The 19,605-nt window shown below is 40.2% G+C and overlaps 1 long non-coding RNA gene across 1 annotated transcript; it reads left to right on the top strand.

The window, feature by feature from the left end:
• Positions 1-964: 964 nt before the first annotated feature.
• LOC121356778 lies at positions 965-18,101 on the top strand. The gene is made up of 4 exons (XR_005955627.1): positions 965-1,090; positions 13,000-13,119; positions 17,516-17,584; positions 18,051-18,101. It is a non-coding gene; the product is annotated as an uncharacterized LOC121356778 (long non-coding RNA).
• The last annotated feature ends 1,504 nt before the right edge of the window (positions 18,102-19,605 follow it).

Below are 19,605 nucleotides of genomic sequence, written 5' to 3'. Positions count from 1 at the left end.
GCAGCCTCCATTGCCCTGTCATCAGGCATTAGATGGTAAATGTCAACGGGCCAGGGGGATCTCAGGATCCAATGAAGGAGTGTGGGATTCCCTCTTTCGACCTTTCCAGCCCTCAGGAAAACATCTAAGGTGACCATCTGCTGAGCCACAAGGTCTCCTTCTCCATTTGTGGACAAACACTAAACCAGAGATTAAAAAAACGAGTCACTAACTAAAAAAAGAAAAAAAATTATAAAGCAGTTTGTTTTGATAGCTTTTCTCAGAAAAGAATGCTGAGAAATAGGAGCATGACCAACTCCTCTGCCACCTCAAAATTCCTGTAAAGGAAGAGGCTGACATGAAGAGGGGCCAGACATGGTGACAGGGAACACGTCGTAGGTCGTCAAACGCCTTGGGGCCAATACACAATGCACTTCCCATGGTGATTTCCACACTAACAAAGTTGCCAAAATCCTTCCTAGAAATTTCACTTGGGGGAATAAAAAAAAAAAAAAACAACTTTAGTGACACCCGTTCTAAGTATGCAACATCCAGGCTGCTTTATTTAGATTTTTCACAAAATATTTATCACTGCCATAGTGATATCTATCCTAAAAAAAGAGACAATGTTTCAAAGCAATTTGACCTTCTCTAGACCTTTTCCAGAGACATCTCTATTCTTACATGTGTATTATTGGCAAATGTTTTGAATTTTTGCGTTTGTAGAGGAAAATGTTCAACATCTCAAGGATTCTTGAGCCATGGGAGACTGCTTTCCACCCACCACTGAGTAGGTTACCAGACAATACTTAATGTTTAGGTATCAAATATGTTGTAACTATCCCTGGATGTGCAGTGAATTAATTACATTGCTCCTCTTTGCTTTTTCATTATTCTATTTATTATGAGGCAAAGCTTGCTGGTGAGGCAGTGTGTCAGTGGGGCACTTCCAAGGAACAACACTAAGGGAGCACTGGAGGAAAGGTTTTAGCACTGATGCTCTTCCAAGATATCAGCATCAACTGGCATTGCTGGCATTCATCTTTTGGGTGAGACTATGGCTGGAATCCTCTCTGTCTTTCAAAGCAAACACTACAGCAGGACACTGCAGGTGAGTTCTTCTGAAATGAACTGATTTCATGATGATATAAAACTCAAGGTTAGACCTTTTTTCCTTGAGGCTGCTGGCTGAGCCCTGCTGGATGCCGTGGAATGCCAGCAGTGCTATGAATATCAGGAATGCTAATAATGGGGTCCCATTTCTAACTTGGGAATAAAGGTTTCATTGCGTGCACATAACTTCCATGGGCAAGCATTCCTCTTCTCTTGCTGGATGTGGGGTGTGGCTCTGCGTGAATAACCCCAGTCCTTTAAAAGAGTACTGGAAGACAGTCAAAGAATTGTTTCTTTGCCAATAGCCATAGTGTGGGGAGGCGCCAGGCTCAGGTTTTAATCCTGCAAATGATTCCAGTGCAGGGAAGGGGGTAAATATAGAGTGCAATCTGAGATCTCGGTCTTCGTTTGGTTTGGAGGTCTGTTTACTGGGGCTTTTATTGCTATGGTTTTTTGTCAAATTTCATTTTTTAATAGTTTAATTAATTTATCCCAATTTTCCCTGGACAATTCATAGTGTTGCTTGTTACTAATTGACTCCAGGGTGTTTAATATGTTTAAGCCAATAGCAGAGGTCAGAGGAACGGTATCTAAAGACTGCACGGAGAGCATCTGCATATTTGATCTTGTTTGCACCAGATTCCTGGCTCTCGCTGTCTTAGGGATACCCAAGAGGGTCACAGTTGTCATAAGCATGTCTTAAGTGGGTGCTTCAGAATTGTCCTGGCATGGTATTCAGCCAATCCAGCAGCTTCCTCGCGTGAAGTATGCGCAGCGGAAGAAGGAGCAAGGGAGGAGGAATGCGTGGCATTCTCCTCCGTCTCTCTGGCACAATTGTCCTGGTGGTCCTGTTTCAGCTGGTGGAATCCAGAACAGCCCCGTGGCTGTGCTAGGGCACGTGAAGCTCCTTTTTCTGGCCCTTATATGGCACAGGATCGCAGTATGACTGGCGGGGTGGGTTTGCAGCTCCTTTTCCTCTTTGCTCAGCCACAACGAGCCCAAACGTGACATGTTTAGGAATCTGGCCCTATATTTCCAAACTCCATGCAAATATGGTAATAATAGCTAAACTGACATTTGCTTTCACTTCTGTATAGTATGTCTTTAATATGATTGCTACCCTTAACATTTAAAGGAACTTTGACAGTTATGTAATCCCTTCAACATTTAAGTACAACAGGAATTTATTATTAAGTGCAGTGGCTGGAAATGGAGCACTTTTTTCATTCACACTATAAACAGTTATGTTGGATTAGTAATCCTGCTTGTCAGAGTTGTTCACTGTTTGATATTAATCAGTAGGTTTATGAAAGGTGCAATAGAAGGCAGAAATGAGCAGTGGAGAAGTTGTAAACCTTGGTTCCATAAAATCAGACTCTATGTATTGCTCAGGTTCAGAACATTTCTTGCAGTGACCTCAGACTGAGGAGAAAGGAAGTGCTGCATTATGGTAGTTATGCCTCTGTCTTTTGGTAAACATATATTTAGTTTCTTGCTATATCAATGCAATAGCTGGTAGTGATAAAAGCCCAGACTTCTGAGAACATTTTTAGGTTGTTTTGTAAAGAGTGTGTTTTTCAGATTGTTGTGTAGATCGAGCATGATACAACCTAGCAAAACACTTAATGATCAAATATTACATGACAAAATGAATACCATCTCCTTTTGGTGCTTATCCACTATTAAAATCATGTGCAAATCACTTCACCTGAATATTTCTACCTAATTTGTGGGTTGTTATCTTTGAGCTACATAATTAATTTCTATATCTTGCAAACACTGTTGCACTGCAGGTTTGTTGTTGATTTTTTTCCTTTTCTTTTTGAACACTTCTGAGTCTCTAGTACATATTCATGCAGCACGTACAGAGGAGCCAGGTCCTGTGGTTGGAAATGTCATCCTGTGAGATCTTTAGATGATCAAAGTGACAATGACACCAATGTAATGCAACATGTCTTCAAACAGTGCATAATAAATTACCATGATTGGTTAATGAACATGCATGATTAATGAAAAAAAATATAGACATATAATAAAGGTTTTCTTGTAAATGTCAGTCGTCTTCCTTATTCAAATGTTTCTGGATATGTCCCTTATATACCTTGCAGAACAGTTGACACATATATGTTTGTAGATATGCAGTAGTGAAATTAAGATGCAATATGCAGCCTTTCACCTAGCAGTGAAATTAAACTTGAATAGCATATTTGACAGGTTTCAATGCCTAGGTTTGTTTCAAGTTAATTTTTCCCCCTTATTTCTGAAATCTTGCTTATTACAGCTTTGTTTTGGCATTGATAAAAAAGAAATCTTCATTGAATAACATTGGACTTTGTTAAACTATGTATATCTTTAGCTGATCACTTTTAAAGCAATGTGGCATTAGCTTTTTAAATTCTTGGGGCTAAATTTAGCATTTACTTATGGTAGGATCAAAAGTGTCAAAAATCTGCATCACTGCCTCATTATCAATCACTGGGATATTTTGGGAGAAGCAGTTTGATTTGCATTGTCGGACCTCCTACCTAGCATCACAGAAGGCTGTGCATCAATAAAATTAACTTTTGTCACTCAAACTAAATTGGGCTGAGGCGCCCCTGCCAGAACAGCTCATGTGCGTGCGAGGAGCGTGGCTGATCCCGGAAACGCGCAAACCTTGTTTGGAAAGGCAGAATAAAATAATTAATCCACTTCTGGGTGTTGTCCCAGAGCTTGCTTTATGTCTTAAAAGAAATCCAACAGGAAGGTGATAGATTCCCCTCCCACAGAGCCAGAAAAATGAAAGGTCTGGATCCAACCAGCACGGCGATGCGCTGGACCAGATCCGGCCTGCTCCATCGCAGTGTGCAGAGCCCTGCCCAGCTGTGCCTCACCTGTGGAAGCCTTGGAGCTGTGATTTACAGTGCAGCCGCCCTTTGCTCAGCTCCCTGTTGCTCTGGAGGAAGTTGCTGCAGCTCTTTGCAGAGCAGAACATACCTCTCATCTCCTGCCAGCTCTGCAGAGCAGAGCAGTTCCCGACGGCAGGATCACCACCCTCGTCGCCTCCTCCATCGCTCGCCAAGGGGGAGACGCTGCTCTTCCAACATCTGGAGGTCTGGTCTGCAGCATGGGGTGCCTGGGGTTCACACGCTCCTCTTCTCCATGGATCTAGTTCCAGCCATGCTGGGAGCCTTTCCCAGTGAAGCCCAGCATGGCTGGCTGTCCTTGCTGCCAGCGGGCCACGGCAGCAAGGCAATAAAAAGACAAAAAGTCCCAGCCTTCCTACAACATCTTATTTTTTGCTGGAGGTTGTATGAGCCAGAGGTAGAGGGAGGTGAATGTGTCCTGCCTGGCTGCATCCTGCATTGCAGCCAACCCACGCAGGAGACAGAGTTGACTTTTCTTGGGCCTTTTGGCAGAAGAAACAATTCTGTTAAGTCTTACCCATTCTGAAACACTTTGTGTGATTGTAAGATAAAAGTGAGTGTATGTTTCTAGGCATCAGTTTCTAAATAACAGATCATCATTCAGTAACTGCTTTTTTTGCCCCTCCTCTCCCAGATTTCTTTCAGGTGCTGTAGTTATACATGATATCAGCTGCTAAAGATATGTCCATAATACATCCAGTCCTCCTTCCTCCTGTGAATTCATCTATAGTCGACCGATAGGTCCTCATCCATGTTTTACTGATAGATTTTGTTGCTTTGAATTCATGATGAAACATAGTAGTTCTCTGTGTTTCTGGGGTTTTGGTTGGTTTGTTTGGGATTTAAGTTGTTCCGTAGCTGCAGTTTGCCCCAGGAAGTGAAGAAACCACTGAGCTTTTTATCCCCTCAGGAAAAAGGTAACAGTTTTTGGAGAGACCGCAAAAAGGCAGGATTAGGGGATTTCAGAAAATCTAAACCTTTTCCTTTTTGTGTTGTACAGGCCTTTCCCAAGATGTCATTCCTAAGGAAAATGTGCTACTGTAGTGTAGGTGGATGAAAAGTTTAAATTTGTGTTTGAACAAAGTCAGTACGTGTACACTCTTCGTCATTTAAATAATTGTTTCAGTATTGTCTGTGAAACAAATATTTAGACTTTGATCTACTTTTAAAGCCAGATAGTTCTTGAAAATTTTCCTAAGCGTTTTCCCCATTTCCCAAGCCAAGGAAATGATTTTTCAAAGCCTAAGTCAGCTTGTTTTATCTCTGAGGAAATAATGTTGTTTTAGTGTACCTGATAGGGCCAACTGAAATATTAAGAAACAAGTGTTTTCTTTTGTGCAAAGATTTCTAAAAGGGTAAATCCAAACAGGACAAAATAATTTCTTTTAAACCCTTAAGCAAATTAAATGTACAGATTTGCACTGTCTTTTCAATAATATTCTTCAAATTCTAATTAACAAGTAAATCAGGCCACATGCAAATTTAAATTCAAATGAAATTTTATTAAATTTTATCAAATTAATGGTATGGGACATGAAAGGAAATAATCTTAAAAATATCAGCAGAACACTCACTGGTAATAATGCTAATTGACTTCTCTTTGCTCTATACTTTGGGAGCTTGGACAAATCGGTCAGAAAGAAAGAGATAGACTTGTATGAATTACAGTCTGTGCTGGGTGAGAAATAGCTTCAAGAGGTTGAACTCTTTCATGGCAAGATCTGAGCCAAAATATTAAGAATGGCAACATTTGATAAACCAGCTTTCACCTTTTCAATGCTTATAACAATCAAGCTTCAGTTTGACATTACAAAATAAGCTGTATTTTTTCCAAATTTTTTTAAATTTAAAATTGCTTGTTAAATTAATTGCCAGAAGGAAAAGTGGGATGCTCCATGTTAAAAAACTGTTGACCTCTGGCATGTGTGGTTCTGGTGTAGGTAATTTTGACTAATCATGGGATGAGCTCTACTGGTGTTTGGAACCAAGTTCCAAGGATGAATTAGTGGCATCACTTGGAAACAGATTTTACAACTGAAAGTAAATAAACTGTGAAAAATCTAATCCTGAAGACAAAATTAATTAGTATGAGAGCAATCTATCAAAGCATCCATAAAAATAGAAAAGCTACCACTTGTTTGAAACAAAGTCCCTTCCTTTCCCTGCACTGTTTACCCTTCAAAATAGAAGGTATATTCTAATATTTGCAGGTTTTTTTTTTCCCTTTAAATTCATTCATTTGTAGCTGACTCTAAGCAGTCTCTCTGTCTGAAAGGCATTTGTAACACCAACTAATTTGTTTCTACTTTTTTCTAGGTCAAGAGTATTCATAGGTATCCATTCAGGACATATTTATTCAATGGTTAGAAAGTACACCAAACTGCTGTCTAGTGCAGACTTTATTTTAGGAGCAAACATAAACACGAAGAAACTATAATCCTGGTGTAATGTAGGAATCTAATTAAGACTAATGAGGCAACATTAAATTTAATGTATGATGCATTTTATATGCCTTACCATTAGAGCTGCAGCAAGCTGTTCGTCAGAGCGTCGAACTTTGGTGAATCAGCCCCTCAAGGCATTGTTAAACAATCTGGGCTCAGGCCTTCTCCTGCCCATTAGGTTGTGTTGGGCTTGGAAAAATCTAGATATAAATGGAAATTTGGGTGGGGGGGAGGCCTTGAGAAGTTCTCCCCATCTTTGAATGGCTCAGCAAGCTGATAAAAAGGGAAGATAAATGGATGGCTGCATGTGACACCCTCGAGGAGGTACCAGGCTGGGACAGAAGGGAGGATGGCCAAGTGTAATTTGTGAACTGCTGTTTGAGAGGCACCTATAGCAACGGGAGTGGGAAAAGGCTGGGATTTAAGTGACACAGTTTATCAAGAAGAATTGGCATGGTGGTAGTTGCTTAACAGCTAATTAACAGTATGGTTTATTGTTTTATCTTTTTTTTTTTTTTTTTTTTTTTTTTTTAAATTCAAGAAGTTCAGTAAGTCCTTACATGTATTTAACTGTACAGAAAAACAGAAGTATAGCTCCAGATATTGATTTCGCTCTCCAGAATTCTTCCCCCGGTACAAATTGAAGACTCCTCCAACAATACAAACAAAACTTTTAACAATGACTTATCACATAATCCTTCATAGAGTCTGTTTAAGTATCCATTACTGGAGGGATTTAAGACTTGTAGATGTGGCTCTTGGGGACATGGGTTAGTGTTGGGCTTGGCAGTGTTGGGCTAAAAGTTCAACTTGATGATCTCAGAGGACTTTCCCAACCTAAATGATCTTGTATTTGCCTTAACATGCAGGGAAATATACAGGATACAATGAAGGTAAAGATGGGTTTGAATGAAGATTGGGTGCTGAGGAATGGGGAGATTTTTGGAGGAACATGTAATGAGTTGACTTCACGGGTTTGCAGTATAAGCCAATACTATGGTGATGGGTTGGAAGTGCAGGCAGAGGTGCAGCTTGGACAAGTTCATGGTCTCTGGTGTTAATTGGTGATTGCCAGCTGCTGTGAGACTGGGACAGCCATGGGAAGAAGGTGAGGTAAGGAGGATTTAGTTGGTGTGGGGAGAGGAGATAGGGAGGGTCGGTGTCAAAGGGCACTTCAACCCTGCCACTCCGAAAGCTGAGTTTCAGCCTACTACATCCTGGAAATTCATTCCAGTTTATATTATTGCATGTGTTAGTGATGGCTTGAGTGTTTGAGACTTTGAAGTATTTCATCTACACATGAAATTGGAATTTTTTTTTTTTTTTTTTTTTTTTTTTTTTTTTTTTTTTTTCCTGTGGAATATAGCCATGGAAACCTGTAGTCTGTGCTGGAAAATAAATGACTGGGAATGTTCCTAACTTGCTACAAGACGTTATTGTAAGTGCAAGCACCAAGGTATACTTTTGACAACAAACAAATGTCATGTGCTGGGTTGGAATTAGAGATTCAGCAGCAAGGCTGGTCTGAGGAAAAAGAAGGAAAGTCAGGATGGCTGGCAGTGGTGCTATAGGAAAATTGCAAAGGTACCTATTGCACAGTTTTGGGCTGGGGGAATGAGTTATTCCTTGCAGGAACATCAGAGAGCACCATGAAAGCTCAGCTGGGGGCAGAAAAGAAAACAATGCTGCTAGAGAGGCTTCAGGGGGGTGGGAATGAGCGACGTGTTCACAAGTGTGTGGGGATTGACCTCACTCAGCTGCTATGGAAGTGTGGGTGGGGGGCACGACTTCAAGGCAAGCAGATGTAGGCTGATGCTGAGAGTTTTTACAGTCCCCTGGTGTGTGGGGGACATGCTGGGACCACCCCATTGTACCTGACCCAGCTGCCCGAGAGATGGAGAAAAAAAGTAATGCAAAGGGGGGTGGTTTTCCCACCACAACCTGCTCTGCTCTTTCCCTTCCTGAAGGGAATGCCTGTGTGCCCCTACATGTACAAACCTGAGTGAGGTTTATGCTGTTCTGTCTGTTCCTTGTTCAGTGCTGAAGTGAATGTAGATGGAGAATGAATTCAAACAAGGAGATGTGAAGGCTTATGGAAGCAGACAACTCCTGCGACCCCTCCATTCCTCTTCCCCTTGTGCTCTGTGCTCACCTATCCATAGGAAGAAACCCCCAGCAAACTGCAGAAAGGGCAAATTTATTGCTAAGGGAGTGATTAATTTATTTTCATTTTACTGTTCCTTCTCCAACATCCTTCTAATTTCATTAATACAAATTCCTGATCTTTTTTTTGTGACTGAGCTAGAAGTATGCACAATTTTCAAAGGTATAGATCATATTTTGTCCCTTTAGGATTTTGTCTTTTCCTTGACCATGTCACACTCTGCTCAGCTTTTGCCACCTGGGTGCTCTCTTTCTGTGTTTGGATCCTGTGGATCACAGTTCTGGAATGTCCTCCCAGCTTGGCCTCACTGATCTGGCCTCCGGGGCAGCCTGTGCCCCACTGGGGTTTGTGACACACAGGTTTAAACACATATTGCAACAAAATCAGGGCTAAGACATTTGTAAGGCTCCTTAATTCCCACAGCCTGGTGTTTAACCCAATTCTAGGGGAAATGTGATAGATAAAGCTACCTGCCTTTCCTAGTTTTGTATGAGTGTTGTTTGGATTTAGGTCAAATTCCTTGAATAAGATAAACATCCTTTTTATCTCGGCGTCCTGTTGCAAATGACTTTTCCTTTAGGAATGGATTCTCACCCTCCTCTGCAGCCAGCTTCCTTCTGCTTTCCCACTGAAACAACCGTGGTATTACCACAGCTTGGGATTTCTGTCTGGGATGTTAGGACAAACAAGGATGCCATAAACTTTGGGAAGTGTTTGGTCTGCTAGAAAAGCATCAGATGAGGTCCAAATAGGATTCATAAATTGTGCAGGGATCTGGTGGTTGTCAGAAGTCCTTAGTTCTATTTACTGCCAACGTGGCCACAATGCAGTGGGAACTGCTAACTTTCCTGGTGCAGTGTTTTTCCTACTGGGGTGTGGGATGTGTTCTCAAAATCCATCTGGCCATTACTTGTTTCCCCGTCACAACAAGAAGCCAAGGTGGTTTTTACATAACCAGCCTTCTGACCGAAGAAAAAAGGTGATTCTTGCCCAAAACTGTTACAGGGCTTCCTCTATGGCTGCCTCAGTGCTCAGCTCCTGCAAGCACTGAGCTGGCTCAGGGAAGGGTCAGTCTGTGTCTGCTCCCTTGAACCTCTTCCCTCTGTAGGGAGCCTCTTTTACACAGTAAATCACCAGCGATGATCTGGGAGAGACTGATCCTCCTCACCTCTTCAATAGGTAAATTGCCCTTTTAGAAGTGTGATCCATGCTCCTGTCCTCATTTTTCATATCTCACTTAAAAAAAAAGCAGAAAAGAAAAAATAATCTTCCAGGGACTTTGACTTAAGCAAAGGCACTTTAGAGTCTTTTTCTAATGTCATTCTAAAGTTAAAAAACAATTTGACTTCAAGGGAGATACAGCCCAATTTTTTAAAAACTTAATAGGATTAGTCATGGGAACTATTTTTAGCAAAAGTTCAACTTTATCCATGTATTTTAATGTGGGAAAAGTGTGTCCTTTTCCCTCTGCTAATGTTTGATGTATTCCAGCCCTCCTGCGAGTGTGTTTGAGTATCTTAGGGGCTCTGGAGTGGAGGAGAACTTCCTCTCGGATTCTCTCTGTTTTCTTTCGTGAAAATGACATTCCTAAGCTGTTTCACTTTCTGACAGGAAATGGAGCCTTGCCAAAAATGATTAAAGTCCAAGAAAGCATAACAGTTCCAAAGCTGCAGCAGTTCTTTAGGAGTCCCGAGTTTGACATTGTGTCAAACAAATGTGAAATATTGTTTAATAAATTTGAATAATACAGGGAAAGGGAAAAATGGTTCTTGGCTTATAATGCTGGTGCTCTTTATTAAGTCTGTAAAGGCCTGCCTAGCTCTAATAAATTGAAATATATACATAAATATACTTGTGCATGGATAACAGTTTAATATTGTAATATATAATGAACGGCCCACAGGCACCCCCCACATGCAGACATTGATTTATTTGTGCTATGGCCATATATATATTGATATGTGTGTGTAGACTCCCTCACAAGTTTGTATATATTTATACACGGAATTACCATTTGCAGGCAACTCCTGTGCCTGCTTCATATAAGAAATATCATAAGCATTATTTATAAGGTGTGATGTGACATTATGACTTTATAAAAATACTAATCTTATGCTAGATAAAATGCAATTGCTAATGCTTTCTCAATGGTTTTTAATTCTGTGTTTGTTTAAAGGAATTGTTTTGAGGCCTTTGCAAATGCCAAATTACCTTATCATGTAATTCAAGCATTACTAGAAGGGCTGTAGTGAGGCTCAGGAAAGCTGTGGGAATTCCATGGCACCCAAGAGCCTGGCTCTGCCACCTCTTCCCATTTAACAACTCTCTCTGCCAGGAGGGCTTCCAGCCACTAAGAGTTTGACAGTTTTCAATATTAGGGAATTAACGCAACAGCTCTACCAAAATGAGCCAGACTTCTAAGAAATTCCTGTGCCGTCAAACCCAAGTGTGAAAAAGTCCTGCCAGGCTCCAGTAGTCCTAAGGTTACTTCTCAGAATCCACAAACACCCTTCAGCATTTGTAAGTTGGCTTCCAATTTTATTTTGGGTTTTGGTTGTACTGCATTCACAAAACCCACATTTTTAAGTTGCTTTCTGGCCACAAGACCAGGAATTTAGTTTTTTCTTTTTCTTCTTGATTTTAATATAAAAGTTGGATTACATCATCACCAGATTTCAGGAGCTCTGAATTTTAAAATTAGTCTAATGACTTAAGGCTCAATAAAATTGAAACAGTTGGCAACTTTTCTAGAAAACATGAGAATTTACTTTGTTGGTTCTTGCAAGAAAACTTCACTTGTTTCCCCTCTATCAGATACATTACTCCTCCACCAAAATATATCAAATATTCAGGAACTTATAAAATAATAAAAATGTTCTCCTGACATGGTCTCAAAGGCAAAACATTCTTTAAGTGAGGTGAGTTTCAAAGCAAAGCTGTAGGAGAGGTTTCTATTTTTCATCCTTTGTATGGAACTGTCATGCTACTTGATTAAAAGGAGTCCTCTTTAATAGTTTTCCTAACGGCATTTGGGATTTCAGGTCGGTGAAGTTGAGCCGGGACCGTTGGTGCCGTCATTCACCGAGGACAGCGATTCGCGGCTACTTTTCAGACGAGCTAAATTGATCAGACAAGTCAGTCAATGTCATTGAGCACTATTTGTCACTTCATAAGCAGCTACAATCTGCTGCTCTATAAATGCAGAAGGACCGTCGAATAAATCACATCAACCAGTGGGAGTAGATAGTATCCCTTCATCCATAATTGGAGCGGTCCTCTCCTGTCACATTCGCTCATTCCCCGCGATTCCGGCGCGGATTGACACTGACAAAGAAAGAGCAGCCGCTGTCAGAGGAGCTGGAGTCTGTCTGCTGCTCTGCTCGCCCCACTAATAGATATCCATCATAATATTGTATTAACATCACAAAAAATCAGACTTATAGCTCTGCTATCTGTGTGTATCGATGACATATGTAGGGGTTTCTCCTGGGCTGCAGGGAAGGCTGATTGATGCAAAAGGAAAGCTCCTGATTAAAACCACTTACCAAATCCATCAGCCACAGAAATATTTACTGATGTGTGTGCGGCTGATTTCACAGACAAAAATATGATTAAAAAAATAAGTAAAATGACAAGAACGTTATTTGTTGTAAACAGACCTTCTAGAAATGTGTTGTTATTTGCTGGTGCAGGGATACATCGTGGAATTATTCCGTTGAAGTGGTTTTATAGTTACCAAAATAATTAAGAAAATAGAACACCTTGAAAAAATATTATTGCAAAAAAAAAAAGGCAAAAAAGCAGGCCCCCACCAGGCCTCTGGTGCCTGGCTGGTTTGGCAAATATGTATTTTCTATGTGAACAGATGAAATCAGAAGAGAGTATTTATTACAAAGGTGTTCCAGGCTAGGAACTTTTTTCCTGGAGAAATGCTGGATGGTTTTTACCAGGAATATGTTGGATTAATCATCTCTCTCAGTCCTGGAGAGAAATCACAGTGGAATACCCAAACCGCTGTGTAGTCACATGTAAATCTCTCTGACAACCTGGAGGCACGGATCATTTGTTCAGTGTTTGGTTGCAACAACAAGCTCATGGAGGAAAATACCTTGTTTGCTTATAAAAAGATTGTAGCTGAATACATAATTGCTGAGAACAGAGCACTGAGATCCCAGGTCTCCAGGATGAGGATCTGGATCTTTTATTTTGGGGGAGAAAAAGCCTTAAGTCAGTTTTCCTGTGTGTAAACAAAGCTTCACATTGCATGTCTTGTGGGAAAGTAGTGAAATTCTTTCTTTTTAAAGGTGCTCGGTGTAAATGTCATGTTCCTGGCTGGAGTCTTTGCTGGGCCCAAAGGCAAAGCCTAATATCAAATGTTTGCTACAATTTTCAGTCTGGGACGTCTCTTGACCCGTGTGCACAGATGATGAACAATTTCTCCTTTCTGGGTTGGATTCTTTGCCTCATGGTGCAGAAGTTGTCCTGAAAACATGCCAGGAAACCCAAGTCATAGGTAAGCAGTAGAAATTTTTTTATCTATGAACGACACAATTCTGTTAATATGCACATAAATTCCACTGGAAGCACAGTTCAAAAGAAAACTCAAAGCAATAGATCATAAAAGTATTCATCATTAAATAAAAGACTTTGACTTGTTTTTAGATTGAAATAATAGAAACGTTATGCTTAAAAGCAAAATGTGAGACAAGTCCACGTGCGTTGGAGAACTGAGCAGCATCCAGAGGAGGCAGCTTACACAGGAGCACATTCATTGTCAACATCTGATACTGAAAAGGTCAATAGTTAATTAAATAATCCATCACCTTAGGATAGAGAGCCGCCCTCACTTCTGACAATCAATGGCAGAAATATTAAAAGGTCAGAAAATGAGTTACTATATATTGTGTTTTCTTACTGTGTGTTATAAAGATGTGGCTTGTGTTGAATGGTGTGGGCATGAAGACAGGTGGGAAGAAATATTAGCTGTTGCCCAAATATTTTTCTTAGATGCTCTTTTACCAGGATTCTTTATGTGTGGGCTTCTGAATCGATGGACCTCAAAGATGTAGTAAACTTTTACAATGACAATTTAAGACTGTATCACAGAATTTATAACACGCTTTCTTTAATTATCAGTCTGTTTTCAGGCGCATTTTTCTCCTGTGCTGCTTGAGGTTATACTGGGTTAAACTGGGTGAATATCAGCATCCTGATATTCAGGTTTTGTTAAGATATGGGGTAGAGTTACTTTGGGAGACCAAGAGGCAGTTTTTTGGTGCTTATTTCCTAGATCTGATAGGTATAGCAGGAAAAACAGTCCACTCAATGACTCCTGATTGTGTCGTTCTGAAAGGGTGTGGTGTGTACCTGGTTCCAGGGTTATCCTTATGAATTATTGCATTACTTATTATAGGGTAATATTCTTGAACAATGAGTGTTTATAAATAGTTTAAATTAATTGTAATAATGGTGTTGTCATAGATACTTTTTGCTTTTTCTCGTCGTATTTTGCAAAAATCTTTCCCTCTCTGGATGTGGGGATACTCCTGCGTTGTTTGTCAGATGATGAGTGTGGGTGACTTGGTGCATTTTTCCATTCCTTTCTCAGGATAAGCTGAAGTTTTCTTGTTTTCTGAATAGAAGCTGGGTTTTCCATATGAAGGAAAACAACTGACTGATGTTTCTGTGCCCAGCACATCTGGAAGGGTCTCCTTTGAGTGACGCCCTTCTCACCCTCTCCAACAATGCCTTTATGTTGGGACCTTCCAAACTAAAGGATGGGCTACAAATGCACCAGGACAGGGATGTGCTTCCATCTTCTCCCACAGTGCTGGAACAATATGTATTTATTAATCTTCTCTTTGTTTCTAAATATTCTTGATTTTACTTTCCTGGTACGTAGCTTTTACCCTGAGTGTAAAAGACACAGCGCTGAATTCCGACAAGCGTTATATGATTATTTTATCTCTCACTATAAAGAGTTTTGAAAGACTTTGTATGAGAGGCAATATAAAAATAAATTGAATTGAACTATGGCTTCACCTCCCCACTTTTTTTAGTGCAGAAACCTTTAGAGCAAAAACTGCAATATAAGGACAAAGGAGGAGATTAAGACTGTGTCATGAAAGAGGTGATGCTGGGTGACAGGTCCGACCCTGCCTGAGCAGTTTGGTGGGTTTGCAGCCGGCTGTGTATTAATTAGATTTTAAGCATGTTCACAACTGGGGAAAAGCCTGTTTGTATTTTTAGTGGGAAGGTTATTTTAAGCCATGAGAAAGGTATTAGGTATTATCTACTGTGGTGCATTTATATAAACAAAGGTCTACCTGATGGCTGTGCAAACATCTGTTCTGTTCTTACCCAACATTGCACGGTTCATTAACACTTACCCTGTTGGCCTCTGAAAGGCCAGTTTCTGGAAGCACATAATCTTACTTACAGATCCACAGTTGCAATAATTTGACTTTTAAAAGAAAATATTCTTAGCTTGGGGGTAATGAGGGGTTTCTTTGCTGTTTTTTGTTTGTTTGTTTAGTGTGTGTGAGTCCCACAGTAAAAATATGATTTTATGTTTTACAATGCCAGCTCAATAAATTACATTAATAAATGACTCCTGGTTCATGAGAAGTGCTGTATTTTGACAATATCAGCCAACCTTACCATTTGTTTAAGCAGGAAAAGTGGGGAGCCAAAATAAAGCTGTTACAGAAGAAATCTCAAGAATGTTTATGAAACTTTGCTCTAGCTACATTTATTAGGAGTAGAAGAGTAGTCTTAATTTGTCATGCAGAATTCCAGGGGAGTGAGTAATTTCTAGAGCTTCTCTAAATGCCAGGACTTAATATTTTTCTGCAGCAATTTGTTTGTAAACATGGACTAAATTGTATAGGTTGCAAAGTGACAAAAAGGTGTCTAGGATTTGTCATCTTCGGCTAACAGCTGTTGGGTTTATTTTATAGCATCTCATGGGGTTTTTTGGATAAATGCTCTGCTGATGGCAAGCAAAAGCACCCTGAGGATCTCCAATGGTGGGCATGCACAAAGTTTAACTGTAATAAGCTGTTTGTCAGGGATTTTCTCTCCAATGGATCTGCTCCCCCGGGTCGCAGCAATTCCCACCAGGGTGTCCATGTGTCACCTTCAGAGAAATCCAAACTGAACAGGAGGCAAACTCCAGGCAAGATGGTAATCTCCCTTCTGGCAGGGAGAATTTTATGATGTGAAGAAGGGAATCAGAGCTTCCTAAGGAGGATTTTTAAGGGAATGGAACTTGTGAATTTTACTTTCCAGTTTCCCTGGTGCTGCAGGAACCCAAGATATATTTTTTTTGTCACCCCTAGCTTTCTTTCTTGTCTTGTGACATGCTGTAGTTGTAGGCTTTGGTCTTTTATTTGGTAGTCTGAGGCAACATCTTTGTTTGTGGTGCACCTGCAGAGCTGGGTTCATGGTTGGACTCAATGACCTTGGAGGCCTTTCCCAACCTTAATGATCCTAGTGAGCGGTGGAGATGGAGCTGATGCTGAGGGCCTCAAATCAACCACATTTGTTTTTTTGGGGCTAGCCTTGGACTGAGTGTGTCCCATAGACTGATTCCCTGGCACTGATGGACAGCTTTGGGTTTGCCCTTGGTGGGAATTTTATGTCATTCCAGCAAGTGGTTTCCAGACACATCTTTGCAGTGAGATGTGCAGCAGGGACTGGGAGATGTCTTTCAGAAGTTCACTCTTGACTCATGAGAAAATTCCTGCGCAAACACACACCTGAACATTAGGCAATGTTTTGTGGCCTTCCCTTACATAGCACAATGAGCGGTGTTCTCAAAACTCTTCAATATTAGATGTTTCTAGCTTGTTTAAAATCATTCCCATGCCTTCACTCAGTCTTTGTGCAGGAGACAGATGAATATCTCCATAGCTGCCATCAGTGCATCCCTAGGCTGAATGTGAGCACTGCAGAAACCCCAGTAAATTCACGGAAACCACGTTTTAGTCACATTATTACCTCGGGAAGGAGATGAGCCTGCCTGCACTAAACACGTGCTTTCTTGAATCCTTTCAGAGGTTTTTCATATTTGAGTAATGTGGCAGTGACTGAACCAGCACATCAGTTCTCATGGTCCCCTGCTCCCCAGATCGATTACACCCTGTCACACCAGCGCAGCAGAAGTCATCGTCTGAGGGGAAAACCCACTCGTTTCTCACTGCATTCCCAGCCCCTTCAGAACCTCTGCCAGCACATGCTAGCTCTGATAACATTTTAAGATACTGCTCTGCTGAAATGAAAGCCTTGCTTGCAAGGCCACGCTGTCTGAAGTTCTCCCATCCCTCATTTAAATCCAGTGTAATTAGCCCAACTACAGACCTGGTTGTTATACATGCTGAAGTATAATGGCTGCTATTATAGCAGCTTGCAGCAGCAAAGATATATGATTTTGAATGATATGTCAAGGAAAAATAAACATGTTTCATTTCTTCATTAGATAATGTTTATTTATAGCACAATATATATCTACCTCCACTGTACCATTAAAGTTTTGACTGCCTTTTAACTATAAAATTTGATATTGTTGTGGCAGCTGCACTACTCAAATGATTGCTATAGTACAGCTGTTATCAAAGAGTAAGATTTATAGCTGCCCTACATGGTGTAAAGATATGTACATATTTACTTTGTGTTTTACTACTTGTGTCCTATATTTTAATGGCACAAGGTGAGATGAAATAGTGAAATAATAAACTCTTTTTGCTGCCTCAAAAGCAAATGGCACTATTTGTTTAAAGTTTGGTGTTAAATTATCTATTGTGCTATGATAATTTTTTTTCTCTCTGCTATTTTTGTTTATTTAAATATATTTTACATGTTAGTAGAAATCTTAGGGTATTTTTTTTTTTACTGTTTTTACTTTTCAGAGAAGTGCTCTGGAGCTGGAGTGAGAAGGACATGCTTGATGAAACATGTCAAGCTACATTATATTGTAGGTAAGGATCAATATTTTAACCCTTGGATAGATTGTTAGAGCACAGTGAGCAGCAACTTCCCTCATTGGTGCTTTTCTAGGAAAATCAGATTAATGTGTGAAGAGGGCACCAATATTCACTTTTATGGGGCTGCTGCCCCACAAGATGCTATTGCAGTAGGTCCCTGAGCAATACACCATGTATGACAAGAGGCTCAGAAAATCTCTTGGTGAGGGAAGGGATGAGAAACTCTGTCCAGCTCAATGGCCAGATCCTGACCATCAGCAGAAATAATTTATAGCCAGACTTGAGCTCTCCTGCCCAAACCCAAGGCTGGTTTCCATGAGATTCAAATTTTCTAACCACAGCATTTGCAGAGTAGGCACCTTTAGCTGCTGTTTTGATTTTTTTTTATGACCATTTTTTAGTGTCTTTTTATGTATTCTTCTTTTTTCTTTTTTCCACTGGTTGGATCTCACTTAACAAGGACTGCCTAATCAAAAGGGCCTGCAAGAAGAATTGGGTTATTTCATGAAGGCTGAGGTCCTCCAGCAGAAATGTGACATAGGTAGAGTGCAGTGGATAGTCCTGTGTATAAGAGGAGAATTGTAAATTTAAATGTTCTCTGAAACTCCAAAACCAGAAGGAAACAAAAGGAGAAATAAAGCTACAGAAGAGAGTGAGTGATAGACTTTATGTTCTTATTTAATTTTAATGACCTGTTCTGTGCACCTTTATTTGGTTGATGTTAGGTCCAGTCCTGTCTGTGTGAAATTTAATTATGTTGCATTTTTTTGAGTGGGGAAGTGCATTTTTTGGTTTCCCCTTAAGAAAATCCATAAGGCATATTCCTCACTCTCGTCTGTGTTGAGTCAGTCATGCATTTGTGTTTCCTACCAAACTCTTTTATATATTAAATCCATTACATTTCTCTTTTTCTTCTCTTTTTCTTGAAATTTTTTTTTTAAACAGGAAAACATAAACTACAGCAGCTTACTTATCTGCTCTCATTTGAAATCACTTCTGCCTGTTGCTTTGAACAATTCCTATGCCTGTAGTAGGTTCTTTTACCTCTCCACCATATTTTGAATATATTTGAATGAAATTAAGAGAGTGTTTGAGATACCTCCAGCTGGAAGAGCTGAGCACTGGGCAACTCAATGTCCACAGGCTCTTGCTGAAGGTGCAGACTGCATGTCATGGGCTGGAAGGTCAGGACTCTGCCAGGTTCTAATGCATGGTATCCCCTCTTTTGATTTGGTAGGGGAAGAAACTCCTCATGTTTTATTGATTTTTAGCTTCTGTACTTTTTTTTTTTTTTGGCTATTGCATACACTTTGAAAGTCATGTAAAAATGTAGTGAAAACAGGCTTTCTCATGAGGTCTCCTTTCCTTTCTGGAGTTTCTCATGTCATAAATCCAAGAACAGACTTTTTGTCTTGATATTTTGGTTTTTTGTGTTTTTTTTTTTTTTTTTTTTTTCCTGACACACAACAAAAAGTCTATAACAAATTAAAACAGAAAAAAAAAAAAAAAAGGACAAGAAAAACGAGAACTTCATGTCTTGTAAAAGATTTGGCTCTAGGTTTTAGAAAAGCTCCATGCTTTCTATTATTATTTTACTCAGCCATCCCTACCATGAGATTACTTTGCCTTAGGGTGATGGCTTGTAGGATTTACTCAAGCATTACTTCTTATCAGAACATTGACCAGCAACTTGGTGATCACTGGCGTCCCCAAGCACAGACTTTACAGGGAACTTACAGGCTCAGTTAAAATGCAAATTACTGTTAATTAGGTAACCAAGCTACCAGTAAAGCAGATATGGCAGGTGAGCTGACATCAGGTAAAGCAGAAGTGATAATTAATAACCCAACAATTTGGATGGGTCATTGGTCCAGCTCTGCTTGATCAGTGGCTGCTGTCTCTGTGCATTTTGGCTGAAGCTGCACCTAGAAAAAAGGGCACTTTTGTGAAAACCCCTCTGCCCAGGCCAGACAGATGTGCTACACACATCTGTCCTACCAACCCCAGCAGCTTTT

Source organism: Pyrgilauda ruficollis, unplaced genomic scaffold, assembly GCF_017590135.1.
Source record: "Pyrgilauda ruficollis isolate IOZ18807 unplaced genomic scaffold, ASM1759013v1 scaffold3, whole genome shotgun sequence".
NCBI classification, from domain to species: Eukaryota; Metazoa; Chordata; class Aves; order Passeriformes; family Passeridae; genus Pyrgilauda; species Pyrgilauda ruficollis.
This window is presented reverse-complemented; position numbering and strand designations above follow the sequence as displayed.